This window comes from Felis catus, chromosome A1 (genome assembly GCF_018350175.1).
Source record: "Felis catus isolate Fca126 chromosome A1, F.catus_Fca126_mat1.0, whole genome shotgun sequence".
Classification (NCBI taxonomy): domain Eukaryota; kingdom Metazoa; phylum Chordata; class Mammalia; order Carnivora; family Felidae; genus Felis; species Felis catus.
Genome location: NC_058368.1, coordinates 184,790,096 through 184,808,617, shown reverse-complemented (window position 1 = coordinate 184,808,617; position 18,522 = coordinate 184,790,096). Strand labels below are relative to the sequence as shown.

General features: G+C 38.0%; 1 long non-coding RNA gene across 1 annotated transcript in view; it reads left to right on the top strand.

Annotated features, from left to right (window-relative positions):
• Positions 1 to 18,522, top strand: part of LOC109503252 — an 87,495-nt gene that overhangs the window by 37,777 nt on the left and 31,196 nt on the right. Inside the window, exon 5 of the long non-coding RNA XR_002744981.2 lies at positions 5,669 to 5,760. This is a non-coding gene — a long non-coding RNA (uncharacterized LOC109503252). The remainder of the gene's footprint in view (positions 1 to 5,668; positions 5,761 to 18,522) is intronic.

The following is an 18,522-nucleotide window of genomic DNA, read 5'->3' as shown; positions in this document are numbered from 1 at the left end:
GTGGGGAGACTGGTAAATAGAAAGTGATTGACAAATGTTTGTTAACTTGAATTCATACTCCTGTATCTAACATTTCTGGGATATAATACCTTTGGGCTTAGTCTTGAGTAGAGCTGCCAGAGCAATCTGTGTATGTGCCAGAATCTCATAGATGTCTTCAGATAGCCACTTAGTCTTCTTCCTTACGAATATATTTGTTTGGGATAGAATGTGCCCAGCTCGCATAGGTGAATCAAGATTGGCCTAAGCCAGTTACCACAATCTCATTTCTTTTTGTCAGTGGTTGGTGAAATATGCCAGAAATTGTTTCATTTCTGGTAGTGAAACATAAAGAGAAGTATGTTGAAGGTTTTGGGAATTATTTTTCTTTTTACTAATAGAGTGATGTGAGAAGGAAGCCATTTTTACTCTCATCCTTCCTTTTTTAAAAAAAGATTTTATTTTTAAGTAGTCTCTATACCCAATGCGGTGCTCAAACTCACAACTCTGAGATCCCGTGCTCTACCGACTGAGCCAGCCAGATGCCCCTTGTCCCTTTTATTTTACTTGGAAGCTTTCATAGAAGATAAAAAGAAATGCTACAACTATTTGGCAACCATGAAAAAATAGAACCCCAAATGAAAGCAACACATGAGCAAGGGAAATTGGAAGGATGGACAGTTCTTAGGTTCTCAATGATGTTGACCCATCAAAATCAACCCTGAGACAATTCATTTCTGGATTTCTATAAAGTAAAATACTCTTCTAACTGAAGCTACTTTTGCTAGGTTTTGTATCATCCTGATACAGACACCAGGAAAAGGAAAGTGTGTGCATGAAATTTGGGGCTCATTTAAAAAATGGAGACTGTGCTATGTAGAAATGAGAGAAAGCAGTGTAGAAAATGTCTTGAGCTTGGGATTGACACATCTGAGCTCAACTTGTGTATTTCTTGTGTAATTCATCTTGGATGAATCACTTATCTCTCTTAATTTCTAGTCGGGCAATCATTTATTCAACAACTACAAAAATTGTGTTTAATTGCCAACTGAGTATTATATACTATGTTGAGTGTTTAGGAAAATGGAGTTGAGCTAGGTGATCTCTAAGCTCCTCTGTTTGTAAAACTCTGATTCACCTTTTACTTTTACATCCTTCCTTTCTTTATTTTTTTTAAGTTTACTTATTTATTTTGAGGTGGGGGGAGTGGCAGAGAAAGAGAGAGGGAGAGAGAGACTCCCTAGTGGCTCCACACTGTCAACACAGAGCCCCATGTGAGGCTTGAACTCATGAACTGTGAGAACATGACCTGAGCTGAGCTCAGATGCTCAACCAACTGAGCCACGCAGGTGCCCGCATTTTTATGTCCTTGAACATAGTTTTAGGAACTGTGAGTCTGTAAAAATCCTGTATATCTTACCCCCCTAAATCTGCCTTGATTCAAATCATGTTTATCATTGGCCTTTCTCTTCACCCAAATTTCTTATGGATCCCTGTATGAGAGAATTTAAAAAACAAAAACCAGAAAACAACAAAACCCACAAGCATCTGTCTCTAGCAAGCATGCTCATGAGTCACATCTCCTCCTCTGCAAAGCAAAGTCTCATGAAACCAGCTGATTAAAAGGAGCCCTTAAAGAGGAGGCAATCTGTTAAATTTATTTTAGGTCTGGCCCCCTAATTTCCATTCCACATGCACTCATTTATTTAGCCACCAAGTCTTGGCAGATGCAATCTATTCAGGTGACCCTGCTCAGGCTCACCTCTCAAATTTCCCAGCTGGAGAAAAAAGGCTATTGAGCTGTCATCAGAGGTTTTAAAGCCACTGCTGACTAGATTCTGTGGATGATTTGCAACTGTTTCATCATGGCCTTGCCTTGATTAGGACAGGGCTCTGGATTCAAACTACCATGACCCTACAAGTCATCTGTGTGTGGTAACCTCACACTCTTGGTAGTAATGGTAGGGTGAGATTACCCTTGTGTCAGGCTGTTAAGTGGAGGATCATCCATGCTTAACGGGAGCCTGGGTAATCTCCAGAGCAGAAATAATCATCACTCCAATGGGACTGAGGATTATGAAGAACCGACCAACAACAATTGGTGGTTGTGAATTTTGGGATATTGGTTTTGGCTGCTGAGTGTAAGCCATCTAGGACTTATATAGTGGATCCATGGTGTGGGGACCCAGCAGCCTCTGAACACCTTCTGCTGCTCTTCATGCTTGGCATGTGCTTTCACTATGTCTGAATTCCAGGAAGTGGGAAGAAAGCCAGAAAGAATAACAGAATTTCACGTGTCTTATTTTTTTATGGATGTGACCAGAAAGTTGCACAAGTAACTTCTACTCATATTTCCCATTGGCTAGTACCTGGTCACATACCACATCTAATTTTAGGGAAAGCTGGGAAGTGTAGTCTTTAACCTGGCAGCCATGTACAGAGAAAAGACTTGTATTATTATAGAAAAATGGATATGGGGTGGGAGACTAGAAATCTCAGGCACAGTAGTCCTCAAAGGATGGCCACATGAGTAGCATCTTGGTGAGACTCAGCATCTATGCAGCCATAAATTCTTTATGGAATGATTCTGGATGCAGTAACAGCTCTAGTTCCCCTCTTCTTCTTCTTCTTCCTTGTTTGTGTTCTTGTCTCTTCTCCCAACTTGTTTCCACCTTGTAGGAGTGGAAAAAGCCTATTTTATCACTGGACCTTTCTATACCGGGCTTAGGTCAGTGGCGTTTTTCATGAGTTAAATAGTATTTGCACAATAGCTTATGTTTTTACAATTTGGAGAAGCAGACTGACACCTTAACAAATGCCTTGAAAATATAATTCTGCCCCATCCTTTCCCTAGATATGTAGCAGAGCCCTTTGCCTTTAAAGGAGAGAACAAAACCCTGGTCCCAGCTGAGAAGGCATGAAAAGACATTTAGAGGCAGTTTTTTTGCCTGGTGAGGATGTGTTCTCTGGAGATGCATGTGCCTTATTAGGAAAAACCAACCAAACTGTTTTTGGTCTCTGTTTAAGATTTGTAAAAGACAGCAGCAGGTAACCTGCTCATTGCATACTCTCCAGACACTTCTACTCTCCCTGAGAGCTAAGGAGAAATGACATGTTATCTGTTTCCTGACAACATGATCCAGGAATATTCCTCCAAGAACAATTCTTGATTTGTACTTTATTTTGTCCTTTTAAGAGATTCACTACTAGAGAATTTAAAAGCTCACTACTAGTGAATTTAAAAGTTGTAATATTTCATACATGAGGGATGAAGATTTTTTCCCTGCCCATTATTTTGGTTGTGAATTAGTGACATTTGCTCATTCCCCAATTGCTCATTCCGCCAATATTTCCTTACAGAAATTCATGAGCAGAGAGATCTATGCTCTGGTTTCTTTAGTGAGTGAAGAGAAATTCTGAGCAGTCCTCCTATAGTGTTCTATATATAATTAATAGTTTAAAAAGTGAAAAGTTTATTTGGTTGACTTACGGTTGTTTAGAGAAAGGCAGACATTGGTGGAATTTTATTTTCTTATTGTGTGGATTTTTCTTGTGAAGACATGAGGAGAATCAGGACTAAGTTGGTGTTATGTGGGGATTAAGCACTGGGAGAATACCTGGCTCCCATTCCCTTACAATGTTCTCTTGATTTTTGGTTCTGAGTTTGCCGGAAAATGCCATCTTGGTACCAAATGTCAGCATCCTCTTTTCTAGATATGCACTAGGCTTTGGATTTCTACCATCCTCTTCCATGTGCACAAACCTTGTGTCGTATGTCTTATGTCTTCAGAGGCCAGTTCTCTGTGAGGTGAAGGGCTGATCAATGAAAGAAGATGCTCTAATGATGGGAACATTGGGTACTTAGGTAGTTGTGCTGAGGACATATTTTTGGGTAGATTTTTTTTTTTTTTACACTCCTGTGAGGCTCAGTCCTGTCTGATTTCAGAGCCATGGACTTTCTTGAGGTAAGACAACTCAAAGATTAAATATTTACACGTGAATGAGGAGCTGAAAGAAACTTGAGGGATGGGTTTTTGACAGTGAGACAGTTCCCTATCTCTCCTTTTTATCTAGCTTTATTTTATTTTAGAGAATATCTATCTCTATATATGTATCTATCTACCTATCTAGAGGGAGGATTCTCTATGTAGGTACGCTGCCCCCAGACTTGCTTTTTACTATTTAAGTAAAGATTGAAGATTTACTATTTAAGTAAAGATTTGACTGCCAAAATGAGGTTGATATCAGTATAGATTTATTGATCCAGTTCGTCCTTGTGAGAGTAATGATCTTTTGTAGAATCAAAGCATTTTTGCAATCTGCAGAAATCTGAAGACTATCTTGTCCAACTGCTTATTTTACACATGATGGAAACTTCGAGGTTCAGAGATAAGTGACTTGCCTAAGGCCACACAAATAAATTGCTCTGTTGCTTTACTTTTCGAAAGTAAACTTTTTATTAAAGGATACATACATTAAGAAAAGTGCAAAGATTTTTCCAAAGGGACTAGATTTTTGTAACTAGCTTGTAGATCAAGGATAGAAAGCTACTCCAAAATTCTCCCATCACTACCCTTTTCCCCTCTCCAAAAGGTAACTATTATTCTACTTAAAACATAGCTTAATGTTGCCTGTTTTTGAATTTTGTGTAAATTTAATCATACAGAATCTGCTATTTTTTTCGTTTCTTTCTTTCTTTTCTTTTTTTTCTTGGTCTGGCTTTCTCATTCAACATGATGTCTACAAAATTATCCATTTTCTATGTTGCTATATAGTCTGTCCATTTGCATTGCAATACTTTATTCCAGTATGTGAATATAATGCAATTTATTTTTTCTTCTCCATTGCTTTGTGTTTAAATGACTAGAGATTCCTAGTGCCGATTTTCATGTCTATTTTAATTATTTTGCTTCTGGATAGTAGTATTTCCTCAAAATCAACCTATAAGGCTGATTAAGTATGAATCAACCTATACATCGAATCCTTAATTACAGCAACCAGGAAGCAAAAATATATCACTACTGATTATTTGCTACAGCAATTCCTGTTTTTCTTTGGCCCGTCTTTCTCTGACTACTGAAAAGTTAGTTGAACAAGAGTCAGATGACATTCTTCCCCTTCTTTTTTATTCTTTATTATGGCCTTTTGCTATTAAGAATTGATTTACACTTGGGGTTTTGAACAACTCTTGTGAAAGTGGCTTCTTTAGAGGAGTGACTTTCCTTGTTCATTTTCTCCAGATCCTCTGGGAGAATCCAGATGGTTCTTGCATTTTTAGTGAATGAACACTTGCCATCTTGCATAATCTAATTGTTTAAAACTGCCCACATGCTTACCATCTGAAGGAGTGCTGTCTGCCAAAGGTGTCAGGTTATCTTTCATATGGCTTGAAGAAGGAAGGCATTGTAGCCTGAAAGCGTGGCCTCAAAAATCATCTCTCCTGGGTGGCCAAAATTGACAGTTCTTCAACTCCTTTATTAAAAATACAATTCACCAGTCTGAAAAAGAAAATCTAATTATTTAACTGCTAGCAGTTTTCCCTAAGGTAAAATAAACCTTAAGTGTTTACAATCAAGTTAGCTAGATTTCAACCAATTTACTTATTTAACCAAGTATTAAAAAAAAATCCATACCATACCTTGTAAGTTCTCCTAAACCTTTTTTTTTCTCATTGATTTTGATTAAATAGGTAATTGGCAGTTGATCACTTGGCATGATCCTGATGGGCTGTTTTGGCCCAACCTTCTGTGTGACAGAGCTCCAGGAAGAGGGAACCTAGAGGTTTGCTGACACTCCAATCTATCTTCAACGAATACAAGCTGGCTAATAAATATTTAATGGGCAGTTGTTTGCTGTTTAATAGAATTAGATAATTCTATTAGAATCCTGTTTGCAGGCCTACAGGTATCATATATCACAGCTGAAGACATGGTTAATAATTTAAGCTAAGTGACTAGTAATTAGACAGTCAGATTAAGAAGGAACTTTTGGTTTTAAGCCATTTGGGAATTGTGTGTGTGTGTGTTTGTGTGTGTGTGTGTGCGCGCGCGCGTGTGAGCGTATGAGAGAGAGGAAGAGAGAGAGAAAGAAATTATGTAGGATTTTAGATTGTAAACCATTACAAGGATTAGCTAATGCAGCAAGTCTGGGCCAAGCCTTAAACGTGGTAACAAAGCATGAGGCCCCTGGGGTTTATTTAATATCTCATCCTCTTAGTTAATGAGATGGAAAATAGTTCACTGTTTATCTACAGTAGATTGAGCAGATGTTGCCAATTCTGTTTTATGGAATGTAATCTTGGTAAGATTGTCTTCTGCCCATTACCTTTTCATGGCCTCAATCTCTCTTGTACTCTTCTTATTTGGGGGGATGCAGATACCCTCCTGGCCATGGACTAGATGAAAAAATCTCTGAGTTAGGACTTAGTGGCCTTTTCACATTCTGAACACTCAGTCACCTTTATTATGGCAAAGTTGGTTGGTTGACATAGAAAGGTTTGCTAACAACACAGGACTTATAAACTGTGCAAAAATTTACAAAACTTTATAAAATGTGAAGACTGTTAACTTTCCTAATTACTGTTTATGAAATTCCTCAGGTTTGTGACTTTATTTCATTTGCCTTTTTTACATGTCCCTATTTTACAAATGTATAATATATTAATTGGAGATTGAGTCTAAGAAGCCTAGTACGATCTTTTTTTTTTTTTTTTTCCTGGTAAGCAATTTTAATTTTTCAGAACCATGGAGTAATTAGTATTTTCCTAAATTGTGATATCAGGATAAAAAGGCTAATATTGGAACATAAGGTAGTAGAGATTTAGTTAAAGGCATTAAAGTTACTTTAGGATGTGGCCTACAGATTTGTTAGGACTTGCCTTTGTCTATAGCAGAAAGCTGAACTTGTAATAGGCATAAAACATATAAAGTTTTCATCTTTCTCATATAAATATGTCTGGAGGTGTATGATGTCTGGTATTAGATGAATGGTGCAAGGATATGTGCTTCAAAGGCCCTGGGATTCTCTTACTTTTTTTCCTTATGTTCCAAGATGTCTGCTTCGACTCAAACCATTGTTTGCATTCCAGACAGGAACTAGCAGATAGGAGGTTCCAAGAAACTCCCAGGAGACATTCACTTATTTCTCATTGGTCATAAATGTGTCACATGCATGCCCTTAGTTGCAAGGACATCTGGAAAGGTGGGTTTGTATCTCTCTAGTTCTTATAGGAGCAGAAGGAAAGGAAAGGGAATTTGAATAAGTATTGCATGAGCCAACCTACAATATTTGCCAGATTCTTTAAGGAAATTTCCTTATTTTGTAGTAAATACTGACATAAATCTCTTCTACCAGAGAACAAAGCCTTCAGGATTTCTTTAGGCCCAGTGTTCTAAATGCTATTTACGAAGTCTTGCATATGGTATATTGGAAATTCTTAATAAGTTATGCTATATTCTTGGGGGGAGGAAGTAGAAAAGGGAAGAATTAGGGCAAGAGGTGGAAGGCAGGGAACAAAGGTGATGTTCATTTATGTGTAACTAAAAACAAACAAAATATTATACTGAATCATTAGAATGTTCTAATCCTTAACTATCCCCATAATTCTGGTTAGTTAAAATTTTAAGTTCAACTTTTTTTTTTAAGTTTATTTATTTATTTTTGAGAGAGAAAAAGAGAGACAGACATAAAGCACAAACAGGTAGGGGAAGAGACAAGGTGAGAGACAGAATCCCAAGCAGGCTCCACACTGTCAGCGTAGAATGTGACTCGAGACTCAATTTTATGAATCATGAAATTGTGACCTGAGCTGAAATCAAGAGTCAGATGCCCAAATGACTGAGCCACTCAGGAGCCCCTAGGTTCTATTTTATTTATATTTACTAAGAAGTTATTATTGAGATGTTATCAAGTAATATTTCCACTTGAGTTTTTATTAACCTTTTTTTGTCTTACTGTGTTAAAAATATTTACTTTTACCTCAAAGTAATGTATAGCTGTTGCAAAATTTTTGAAAACATATAGATAAAAAGAGGAAATATTCAAAACCTCACTAAGGAAATATTTTATTGTAGAATAAGACCTTCTATGGTGCAAACTGAAGCAAGTGGTGAAATGATATGGTGCAAATATCAATGATAAATTTCATGTATGGATTTGAAGTAAGAATTCTCAGGGTGCTTGGGTGGCTCAGTAGGTTAAGCGTCCGTCTTCGGCTCAGGTCATGATCTCACGGTTTGTGATTTGAGCCCCACGTCAGGCTCTGCGCTAACAGCTCATAGCCTGGATCCTGCTTCAGATTCTGTGTCTACTCTCTCTGCCCCTCCCATGCTCATGTTCTGTCTCTCTCTGTCTCTCAATAATAAACAAACGTTAAAAAAAATTCGAAGTGGGGCGCCTGGGTGGCTCAGTCGGTTGGGCGGCCGACTTCGGCTCAGGTCACGATCTTGCGGTCCTTGAGTTCGAGCCCCGCGTTGGGCTCTGGGCTGATGGCTCAGAGCCTGGAGCCTGCTTCCAATTCTGTGTCTCCCTCTCTCTCTGCCCCTCCCTCGTTCATGCTCTGTCTCTCTCTCTCAAAAATAAATAAAACGTTAAAAAAAAAATTTAAAAAAAAATTCGAAGTAAGAATTTCTCAAATTAAAAATTAGAGCATACAAGGGTATACTTTCAAAGCTAGGGTCCAATAGGAATTACAAAGGGGTGTTTAGGGCTGAGGGTTGAAGTCATTATGGTTGGTAATCCAAAATCTCCAGTCAGAATTAGGCTTTGGTGGCTCATTTGCACTGAAGTGACCACCCTAGATATCTTCCTTTGTGTGAGTTGTGTTTACCTAGATAAAAATATAAGATTGTGCTCTATGTGCTTTTTTTTTTTTTTTTTTTGGCAATATCTTATTTTAAATATTTGCCTAGGTTGTTATCTTATCTTGTCCTGAACAGATTTGCATAGGCCAGTGAAAGAAATGTTCAGAAATGCTTGTTATCATTAACAGTAATGATAAAGGACCTGCCATACAATTTATTCTCCTTACTTTTTTTTTTTTAAAGTAATACAAACAAGGTTCACATTTAACTAATGTTTATTGATCTCCAGTTATGTTCCATGCATCATGCTAGGCAGAATTACAAGCATTCATTCAGTAAGTGCTCAGAAATAATCCTGTGTGGTCATGTTATCTACTTAGCATTATCCTCAACTTCATTTTCTTTCTTTCTTTCTTTCTTTCTTTCTTTCTTTCTTTCTTTCTTTCTTTCTTTCTTTCTTTCTTTCTCTCTCTCTCTCTCTCTCTTTCTTTTTCTTTCTTTCTTTCTTTCTTTCTTTCTTTCTTTCTTTCTTTCTTTCTTTCTTTCTTTCAGATTTTATTTTTCAGTAATCTCTCCATCTAGCATGGGACTCAAACTCACAACCCAGAGATCAAGAGTCACATGCTCCACTGACTGAGCCTTCCAGGTATCTCTCCACTTCATTTTCTTATCTCTCATATCTAAGTGGCAAATCGTACTGGCTCTACTATCAAAATAAGTCTGACTCCGATCATTTACTATCTCTACCACTATTACCTTAGTCTAAATCACTGCCATCCTTTGCATAGGTGGCTTCAAGAGCCTCCAAGCTGCTCTTTCTGCTTCCACTCCGCACCTTTCCTTCCCTCCCCCTGGTCTATAATCATTTTCCTGCAGGGAAGACGCAGTGGGAAAGTGTGCCCTGGTTAGTACAGGAACTACTGTACTGCTGCTAGCATCCAATGTATGTGGGGAGAAGAGGAGAAGACAGATTTGAAAGAACTTTGTACATTTATTGTTATTTTTAGAAGAGTTTTGTACATTTAAATAATCAGAAATATAAATTTATTGAGGTTAGAGTGGAAGAGAGCCAAAGCCTAAGAGACTCTTAAAAACTGAGAACAAACTGAGGGTTGATGGGGGGTGGATGATGGGTATTAAGGAGGGCACCTTTTGGGATGAGCACTGGGTGTTGTATGGAAACCAATGTGACAGTAAATTTCATATATTGAAAAAAAATAAAGTTATAGAAGGAGGATTCAGTTTTTACTGACGTCTAGTCAAAATGGAAGTGTGGAGGAATATGTTTCATTATGTAATTCAGGCAGCTTAAATGCATCATGTTTTTTCTTTTGTGAATCATGAAAACTGATTTGTCAGAGTTTCTGTCTTAAAAGAGGACAGATCTCAGTATTACAAACAGGGAGTACACCTGTGTGTGATGTTGCACGTCATCCCACCTTCCGTGATGAATTTTGATCGCTATGCTAGAAGAAAGACTTGAACTACCTTATTATTCCCTTGAAAATTAGAGTAAAAACCTATTGTCATATAGACAGGTGATCAAAGAGCAAGCAGATAAAAGGAATAGAACAAAGTTATTACAGAAGCGTTATCAGTCAGTTAATTAACAAGAACATTAGGATATTTTTCTGGGTTTTATGGTATTTGTGACACTTGTCAACATTTAAAGATTTGCAGTTTGCTGTGATTTCTCTTTTTTGATACTCACTTTCATACTTAATTTTGCATTTGAAATTAAAGAGATACCCTCACTTTATTGTTTAAGCTTTGGGCCCTACAAAACCTGGATCTTGCTTTATTTTTGTGAGCTATCCAGAGGCTCCTTCTCAGTTTGAAGTGAGTTTCTGTTTCCTACCACACAGAGCTTTGGCTAACATAAATACCTTTAAAGAATTAGTGGCAGAGTGGGACCCAGGGGAAAGAAGAGAACATGTGTGGCAGGTAGGCAAAGAAAAGTCCCAATTATAGGACAGTTCTCAGGGAGAACATGGCTATAGAGGGATGGGTGGTGATGGCGATAGGGTTGATGGTATTCCTAAAGATCCCAAAGCAACCTCATAGTCACAGGACAAAGAAAACTCCCTAGCTCCCAGCCCCACAGAGAAAAAAAGCATGGAGGGAGACTGGAGCAGACTGGAGAATTCAGCCGGCAGCCAGTCTGCTCCTTTGCAAGTTGTACACACTCCTCAAAACAGTGTGTTGACTTTGTACAAGGAGGCTGAGGTGCTGCTAGCCATTCAGACAACGCTGGTGCGTAATGAAAGCAGAACAGCAGGAGCTGTACATTGGAGAGGGCGCTTTTGATTTGTGGCTCCTTTTGTTGCTTTCCTTTTGAGTTTCCTTGGTTCTGTGGTTTGGACCTCCACAGACCTAGAGGAGTTCAGAAACTTGAAAGGGAAAAAGCCCTTCCTCCCCAGGGCCGGCTCCTCCACTTTCATCCTGTGTCAGGTGTTCACGCCTCACAAAGATGGTGCTAAATGGAACTCTCTACAACCTCTGGGTAGCTGGGAGTCCCTTTGAGATGTTATGTTCCTGCAATAATGGAGTCTTGTCACTACAGGCTGTTAACATACACCCTTCCATTGTTGAAGAAAGACATCCAGGCAGCCACAAAGCACATGGCTTCCAGTAGCATCTCAGGCTCGAGGATCTCTCAGGGAGTTTGCTTCTTGAAAGGAACATAGAAATCTCAGGCTGTTACTTCTCACAGCTCTTTCCCTCTCTTTCTCTGAGTAAGCTGTTTAATTTTATTTCTATGTTTTGAAACACAAGGGGTTTATAGTAGATGGTTGTAGGAAACAACCAATAAGTATAAGCAATTTCGGGGAAGGTGCTTTGAAGTGTAGTTGTATTATCTTCCTTGAAGGATTCAGATTCTAAATATCTATATATTGATTCCTATATCTATATATGTTACCTATATCTATATCTACACAGTAGGCTAGATACCTTGCTTTCTGGAAATTTTCTATGTATTCTTCTTCTTTAACTAAGAAGGACTATATTTTAATATGCCACCATACTCTGTCTTTGTAGACATTGCTATTTGATCATGGCATTTATTCCTATAAAGCTCTGATGTAGTTTCCCAACTATTTTCAAAGACGATTCTAGATAGTCACCTTCAATCGACAGAAATTTGCGCCTTATGAAAAAGCTTGTCTAGGGGATGAAGTTCTCTTTATGTGATTCTAAGATCCTATTACCAAAGGCATTTTTAAAGGCCAGACACTTATTTGCCTACTTCCAAGATAAAAAAGGAGAATGTGAAAGCTCATAGAAAGTTTAAAATAAACATGGGATAGTAAGGCTGGTGAAATGTGAAAGAGAGAGAGAGAGAGAGAGAGAGAGAGAGAGAGAGAGAGAGAGATGTGTTTAATTTATATTAGGTATTTTTGTCTGCTAGGCTGTTTATAAAAAAAAAAGCTACCTTAGCAAATCAATTATAGTTAGAATGACAGGGTACAATAGTAATAGTTGAGACAAGCTTCATTAGGCATTTGTGAGTGTGTCTTTTTTTCTTCTCAAAGGTCTGCCTGGGTCACTGGAATAACTGTGAATTTGGGTCAAGGACCCGCGTAAGCAGGGGAAGGCTCATTTATCATCAAAGAAGGGTGAGACAACTGTCATCACTCCATTTGACTCCAGCTGTGAAGTGAACAGCTTATTTTTGTTTTAGTGATGATTTGAGAGACCCATCAATAAAATCACCAATACTCTTTGCAGTGCGGCCATCTATCTGCGTGTCAGTGTATGCATGCGTGTGTGGACGTGCACATGCGCTTGCTGAAAGCAGAAAGGGAAAAAGTAGGGAAAAAAACTTTACCTTGGCACACGTATTTATATAGGATTCCCTTCTTTGTGTTCACTCATGTTAGGGACTCATCTCAGAGTCTCCAGCTGGTTCATCATTGTCCCTGATGGTTAGCATATCAAGCTGGTTTCACAGCTTTATTTGCTCAGATGTGCTGTGGTTGCCTACTGTGTTGCTCCTAAAACCAAGCCCAGAGGATTCTTTGAGGAAAGAGTGATTAACTGGAAGAAATGGACTGACTAGACTGTCATCAATCACTTTCCTTTATTTTTAAGAGCTCATCTCTTGAAACTTAATCATTCTGAGGCCTCTAAAGTCCTTGTCATAATTTCCTGGGTACTTACTAAGCTAACACACACTCAGCACTTAAGATGTATGAGGCCCTGTGCTTTCTTTTTTCATGATTTCATTGACCCTCCACTACCACACAGTGGGGTAGGTACTATTATTTTCCCCAGCGTTAATTAGTGTAGCCTAACTATTCTAACAAATAGGCCCAAAATGAATGATGGCTCAGATACTGTAGAAGTTCTTCCTTGCTCACAAAGGAGTACCGTGTAGGTGGAAAGTTAGAGAGGGTCACCTGCATATCCATACAGTCATTTGGGGACTGTATGAGAGAGAGAGAGAGAGAGAGAGAGAGAGAGAGAGAGAGAGAGAAAGGAAGGAACAGAGGAAGAGGGATAGAGTATCTTAAACAGGCTCCATGCCCAGTGCAGAACCTGACCCAGGGTTTGACCCCACAACCATGAGATCATGGCTTGAGCCAAAAATCATCAGTCAGAGGCTTAACTGATTGAGCCACCCAAGCACCCCTAAACAAGTAGTTTTTAGGGTCACCCTGGGGGATCATGTCCATTCTAGCCAGCTGAAAAGTGACAATATGGATAGAGTACTGGGTGGGGGTCTTTATGTGTCAGGTCTGGAAGTCATGGTCATCAATTCTGTTTACATTTAATTGGCTAGAATTTAGTCACATGACTACCACTCAGGGTAAGAGGAACTAGGAAATGTAGTCCCTAGCTGACCAGCCACTTCTCTGAGACAACTCTACACTATGTGGGGCAGTGTAACACAGATTTTTGGTGATCTGTTAGCCATCTTTACCCTACTTCGTTCCTCTGGCTTCTAAATATTTCGGAACACCTTTCTTCACATACTGTTCCCTAAGAAAGACAATCCAGAATCCCATTCACTTACCTCATCCAGGTCAAAGTCCAGGCTTTCAGGATAATGCACTGTCCTATGTCCAATGTGGATGGATGTGATTCCTGGTGCCTTGAAATCTATGAATGAAAAGCTAAATTATCTTCCCAACCCCTACTGTACACTCAATAAATAATGACAGTATAGCAACACACACATAAACTTCATCTTGGAAACTGAAAGCATGGGAAACTCACAGCCACTACGGATCTGCTGCAAAGATGAAATCATCTCTGGTCAAGTATATGATGGACTTTTGAAAAAAATGTTTTATAGGCATTTGAATGCAATGTGTCTTCTCTGTTTGGTACACACAGACACATGTATACATATATAAAATATATTATAGGGGTGCCTGGGTGGCTCAGTTGGTTAAGTATCCGATTCTTGGTCATGATCTCATGGTTTGTGAAATCTCTCTCCCCTGCTCTCTCTTTCCCTCTCTCTCAAAATAAAGTTTAAAAAATGTATATTACATATTTAATTCATATGAATTTATAACGGTCTCTATGAATATATTATTCATACTTATATATGAAGAAAGAACATATATGTAATGGTGATGAACCTTGTTATTCAAATCCTCTGTATCTTTACTTCATTTTAAACCTTTTGGTTATGTGAAATAAAGCATGCATTAAAAGAAGTGCTTACACAAATGTACAGTTTAACACAGTAATGACATGAGCATCAGTGTACTCATCATGTAGATTAAGAAATAACATTACCAGCACGCCAGAAGACCCTCTCTTCCATCACTTCCTTATCACAGGGAAGTTCTATTATTGCCTAAGGTAATTACTCTCCTGACTTAATGAGACTCGCTTTCCTGTTTTCCTATGGCTTTACCACCTAAGCATGCATTCCGAATGTACACACTTTAAATCTGTTTGTTCTTGACTGTTATATGCATGGACTCATACTGTGTGCATTTTTGGTGTCTTATTCTTTTCACTAAACATTGTAATATTTGTTGAATATTGCTGTCATTGACTTATTTTTTATTCATGATTTAGTAGGCTTATCTCTGGGGTGCCTGGGTGGCTCAGGCGGTCAAGCATCGGACTCTTGATTTCAGCTCAGGTCATGATCCCAGGGTCATGGGATCTCACCCCTCCTTGGGCTTTTCACTGAATATGGAGTCTGCTTGGGATTCTCCCTCTCTGTCAAACTTTCTCTTTTCTCTGCCCCTCTCCCCCGCCCATGAGTGCTCTCTCTCTCTCTCTCTCTCTCTCTCTCTCTCTCTCAAATAAAATAAAAAAAATTCTCTAGAAACTGAATGCTTCAATTTATTTATTTTAAAATATTTTAGTGTTAGAAGTTGCTTTCTTACTAAGGAGCACATAGTCTTATCTCTTAAGCAAGTGAATAAGCTCTTATTCTAGCTGTTACCTTTTTCTTTTTTTTTTTTTTTTAGAAAGAGCACATGAGAGCCTGACATGAAGAGGGGAGCGATAGAGGGAGAGGGAGGGAGATAATCTTAAGCATGAGATAGGGATCTGAGCCAAAATCAAGAGTTGGCTGCTTCACTGAATTAGCCACCCAGGTGCCCCTAGCCTGTTACATTTTTAAGTCCTACATTTTCAGGAAATATATTTAATCTGCTGCTTTGCACTGTTTCTTTGACAAAAATTAATCAACAGTAACTATCTTGTACATTGATTCTTTTTTGTTTGTTTACTTCAGCTTTTTTCTTTTTTTTTTAAATTCATTTATAACATGTATACAATAAAGTACACAAACTTTAAGTGCCTAGCTTGCTGAATGTTTACAAATGTAGGTACATGTAACCACCACCAGGATCAGGTTCTAGAACTTTCTAGCACCCCAAAAGACTTCCTCATGCCCTTTCCAGTGAGTACACACCTTCCACAGACACTGACTATTCTGATTTCTATCCTCATAAACTAACTTTTCCTTTTATTGAACTTCATATAAGTGAAATCATATAGTAAATTCTATTGGTATCTGTTCTGTACTTATCAGCATATTTGGGGGTTTAATTTGTGTCATTAGGTCTAACAGTAATTTGTTCCTTTTTATTGCTGTGTAGCTTTTCACCGCATGAATATATCACAATTTGTTTATCCACTCTTGATTATAATGAATAAAACTGCTCTGAGCAGTCTTGAACATGTGTTTTGTGGATATATACTCACTTATCTTGGAAATATACATAGATGTGGAATTGCTGTGTAACAAGACAGCTGTGGATTTAACTTTATTAACACTGTGTTCTAAACAGTATCGGAAAGTGCCTCTAATACTTTACACTCTAACTGGCAATGCTGCACATTCTGGTTGCTTCTTATCCTTACCAACACATATGTCGTCAATCTTTGAAATTTTAAACAGGAGTTGGAAATTTTTTTCTGCAACTGGACAGATAGTATTTTATTTTGTTTATTATTTATTATTATTTTTATTTTTAGTGTTTATTTATTTTTGAGAGAGAGTGCAAGCAGGGGAGGGGCAGAGAGAAAGGGAGAGACAGAATCCGAAGCAGGCTCTAGGCTCAGAGCCAACAGCACAGAGCCCCATGCAGGGCTTGAACCCATGAACCATGAGACCATGTCCTGAGCCAAAGTCAGACACTTAACTGACTGAGCCACCCAGGTCCCCTGATAGTAAGTATTTTAGACTTTATTGTCCATAATGCCTCTATTACACCTATTCAACTCTACCATTCTACTGCAAAAGCAGCCTGTTGACAGTAAGTAAACAAATGGGCATGACTATTTTAGATGATCTTTGGTCTAAAATATCCATTTCCATAACATTTGCATTTCAATTAATAGGAAGAGGAGTGGGAAAGTGGAAGTCATTCTTTTCAGAAAATGAGTTACAATTGCACATATCACTTTCATCCACATTTTACTGGTGAGAATTTTGTCACAAGACCGGTTTGCAAGAGAGGATGACAGATCATTTGGCCTGGTCCTCTGTGATTAGCTAAAATTCTCAGGGTTCTATTAAAAGAAGTCAGGGAGGAAGGCTACTGGTGTGCAACTAGCTATTTTTTCCACAGTGGGCCATGTCCTGTGGAACATTTCCTTAGGTCAAGGAAAATTGATATTTATTTCTTTCATTATATTCTCTGTACATGTTTGTCATTCTTCTAGAATTCATGGTAGACAGATACTGGCTTTCTGAGATCTATCTTGAAAGATCTAAGTTCTTCTATCATGATTCTTGTTTTTAGTCTTATAATTTCTCTCTTTGATAGGGTTTCATGTGGTTAATTCAGTTTTAATTGATCTCCATTTTGGTATTTCAATGATTTATTTAGTGTAAAAAAATCTTAGCAATTATGGTTTTAATTTGCAGACTGACGATTGATTTTCAAAGAGCCCTTTTATAGCTATAAATCCTATCAAATCTCTTGAAGATAATTATTACATATTTAAATTTCTATTCCATATTGTTTATAAGCTCTGTTTATAGGGATTGGTTATTTTTCTTTTCAGCTTTTATTACTTTGGCATTCTTGCTTATATATAGAATTTGGAGTTTGGAATGGGTTTCTCCAGCACAAGTGAAAATAGGCATTCTTTTGGTAGATAATTCAGTCGTGATTATGGGATGAGCAGCTCTATAGCTATGCAGGACAGGAGAACAGAGGAACATTTGGCTATGGAGACTTTTCCTTAGCTGCATGAGTAACTTTAGTTTGGGATGGGTGGTTTCATGCAACACTACCATTATTACAATGACACTGTTCCAAAGCTCATCTGGGGGCATTTGGAGGCATATCCTCCACTTTATCTAGAGTAATAGATTTGAGGCTTGTCGTTCAAAATATAGTGAAGTCACCTTGAAAGCAGGGACCAATGCAGTTGTTTTCCAGCACTTTAATTTTTTCATGGGCAATCACAGTATATGTTGTCTCTGCCAGGGCTTGCCCACTATGCCCGATTCTCTTATTTGAGGATTATTCTGTAATTCTGTTTGTCTCCTCTTTTGTATGCATGCGATTGTTGATTTCTCATTTCTTTGGGAGTCTGCTGTCAATCTTATGATGTGTGTTTTTTCCTTGATGAAGTTCCTTGATGATCAGGTTGTCTTGTGCTCCATCAACTATCATGAAGTTAGACTGCCTCTATCAGTTGGATTTTGTTAGAGCTATTGGAGAATGAGCCAAGAATCTCAACAGGGTTCTTGGAATAGGCTAAACTTTGAAAGCAATGTCCTTTCTGTGTTTCAATAACTTGTTTAAAAACATTCCAATAGAATGTTTCATTTTGCTGGAATCTTTTGGAAGGACAGTTTTGTGGTAAGCCTGGGAGGTATATATCTGGAAAATAGCGCAGAGTCTGGTATATGAAGCACCATGGGACTGTCAAGGGAGCTAGTTTCCATGCCAGTTAAGGCCTGGAGGAATGGAACCAAGTGACCAAGCGGGAGATGGGGGAGGCCTCATATTTTAGTTTGCTACATTGGTGCTGTGGTTTTGTTTGCCTTTATTTAAAATTAAGCCCATTGACTAATTTTCAAATTGATTTTTGGCATTTTTATAACATTTAGAGGAACAAAGTTAAAATCTAACTATTGTTTGCATTCATTAAAGAATTATTCTATGAAAACAATTATTTCACTTAAGCTCTCATTTCCTTAGTTAAGTTTATTATATTACATGTTTGCTTTCCTTATTACAAAAATAAAGTATGCTCAATTATAAATATTTTTAGAAAATGCAGATAAATTAAATAAAAGTAATTT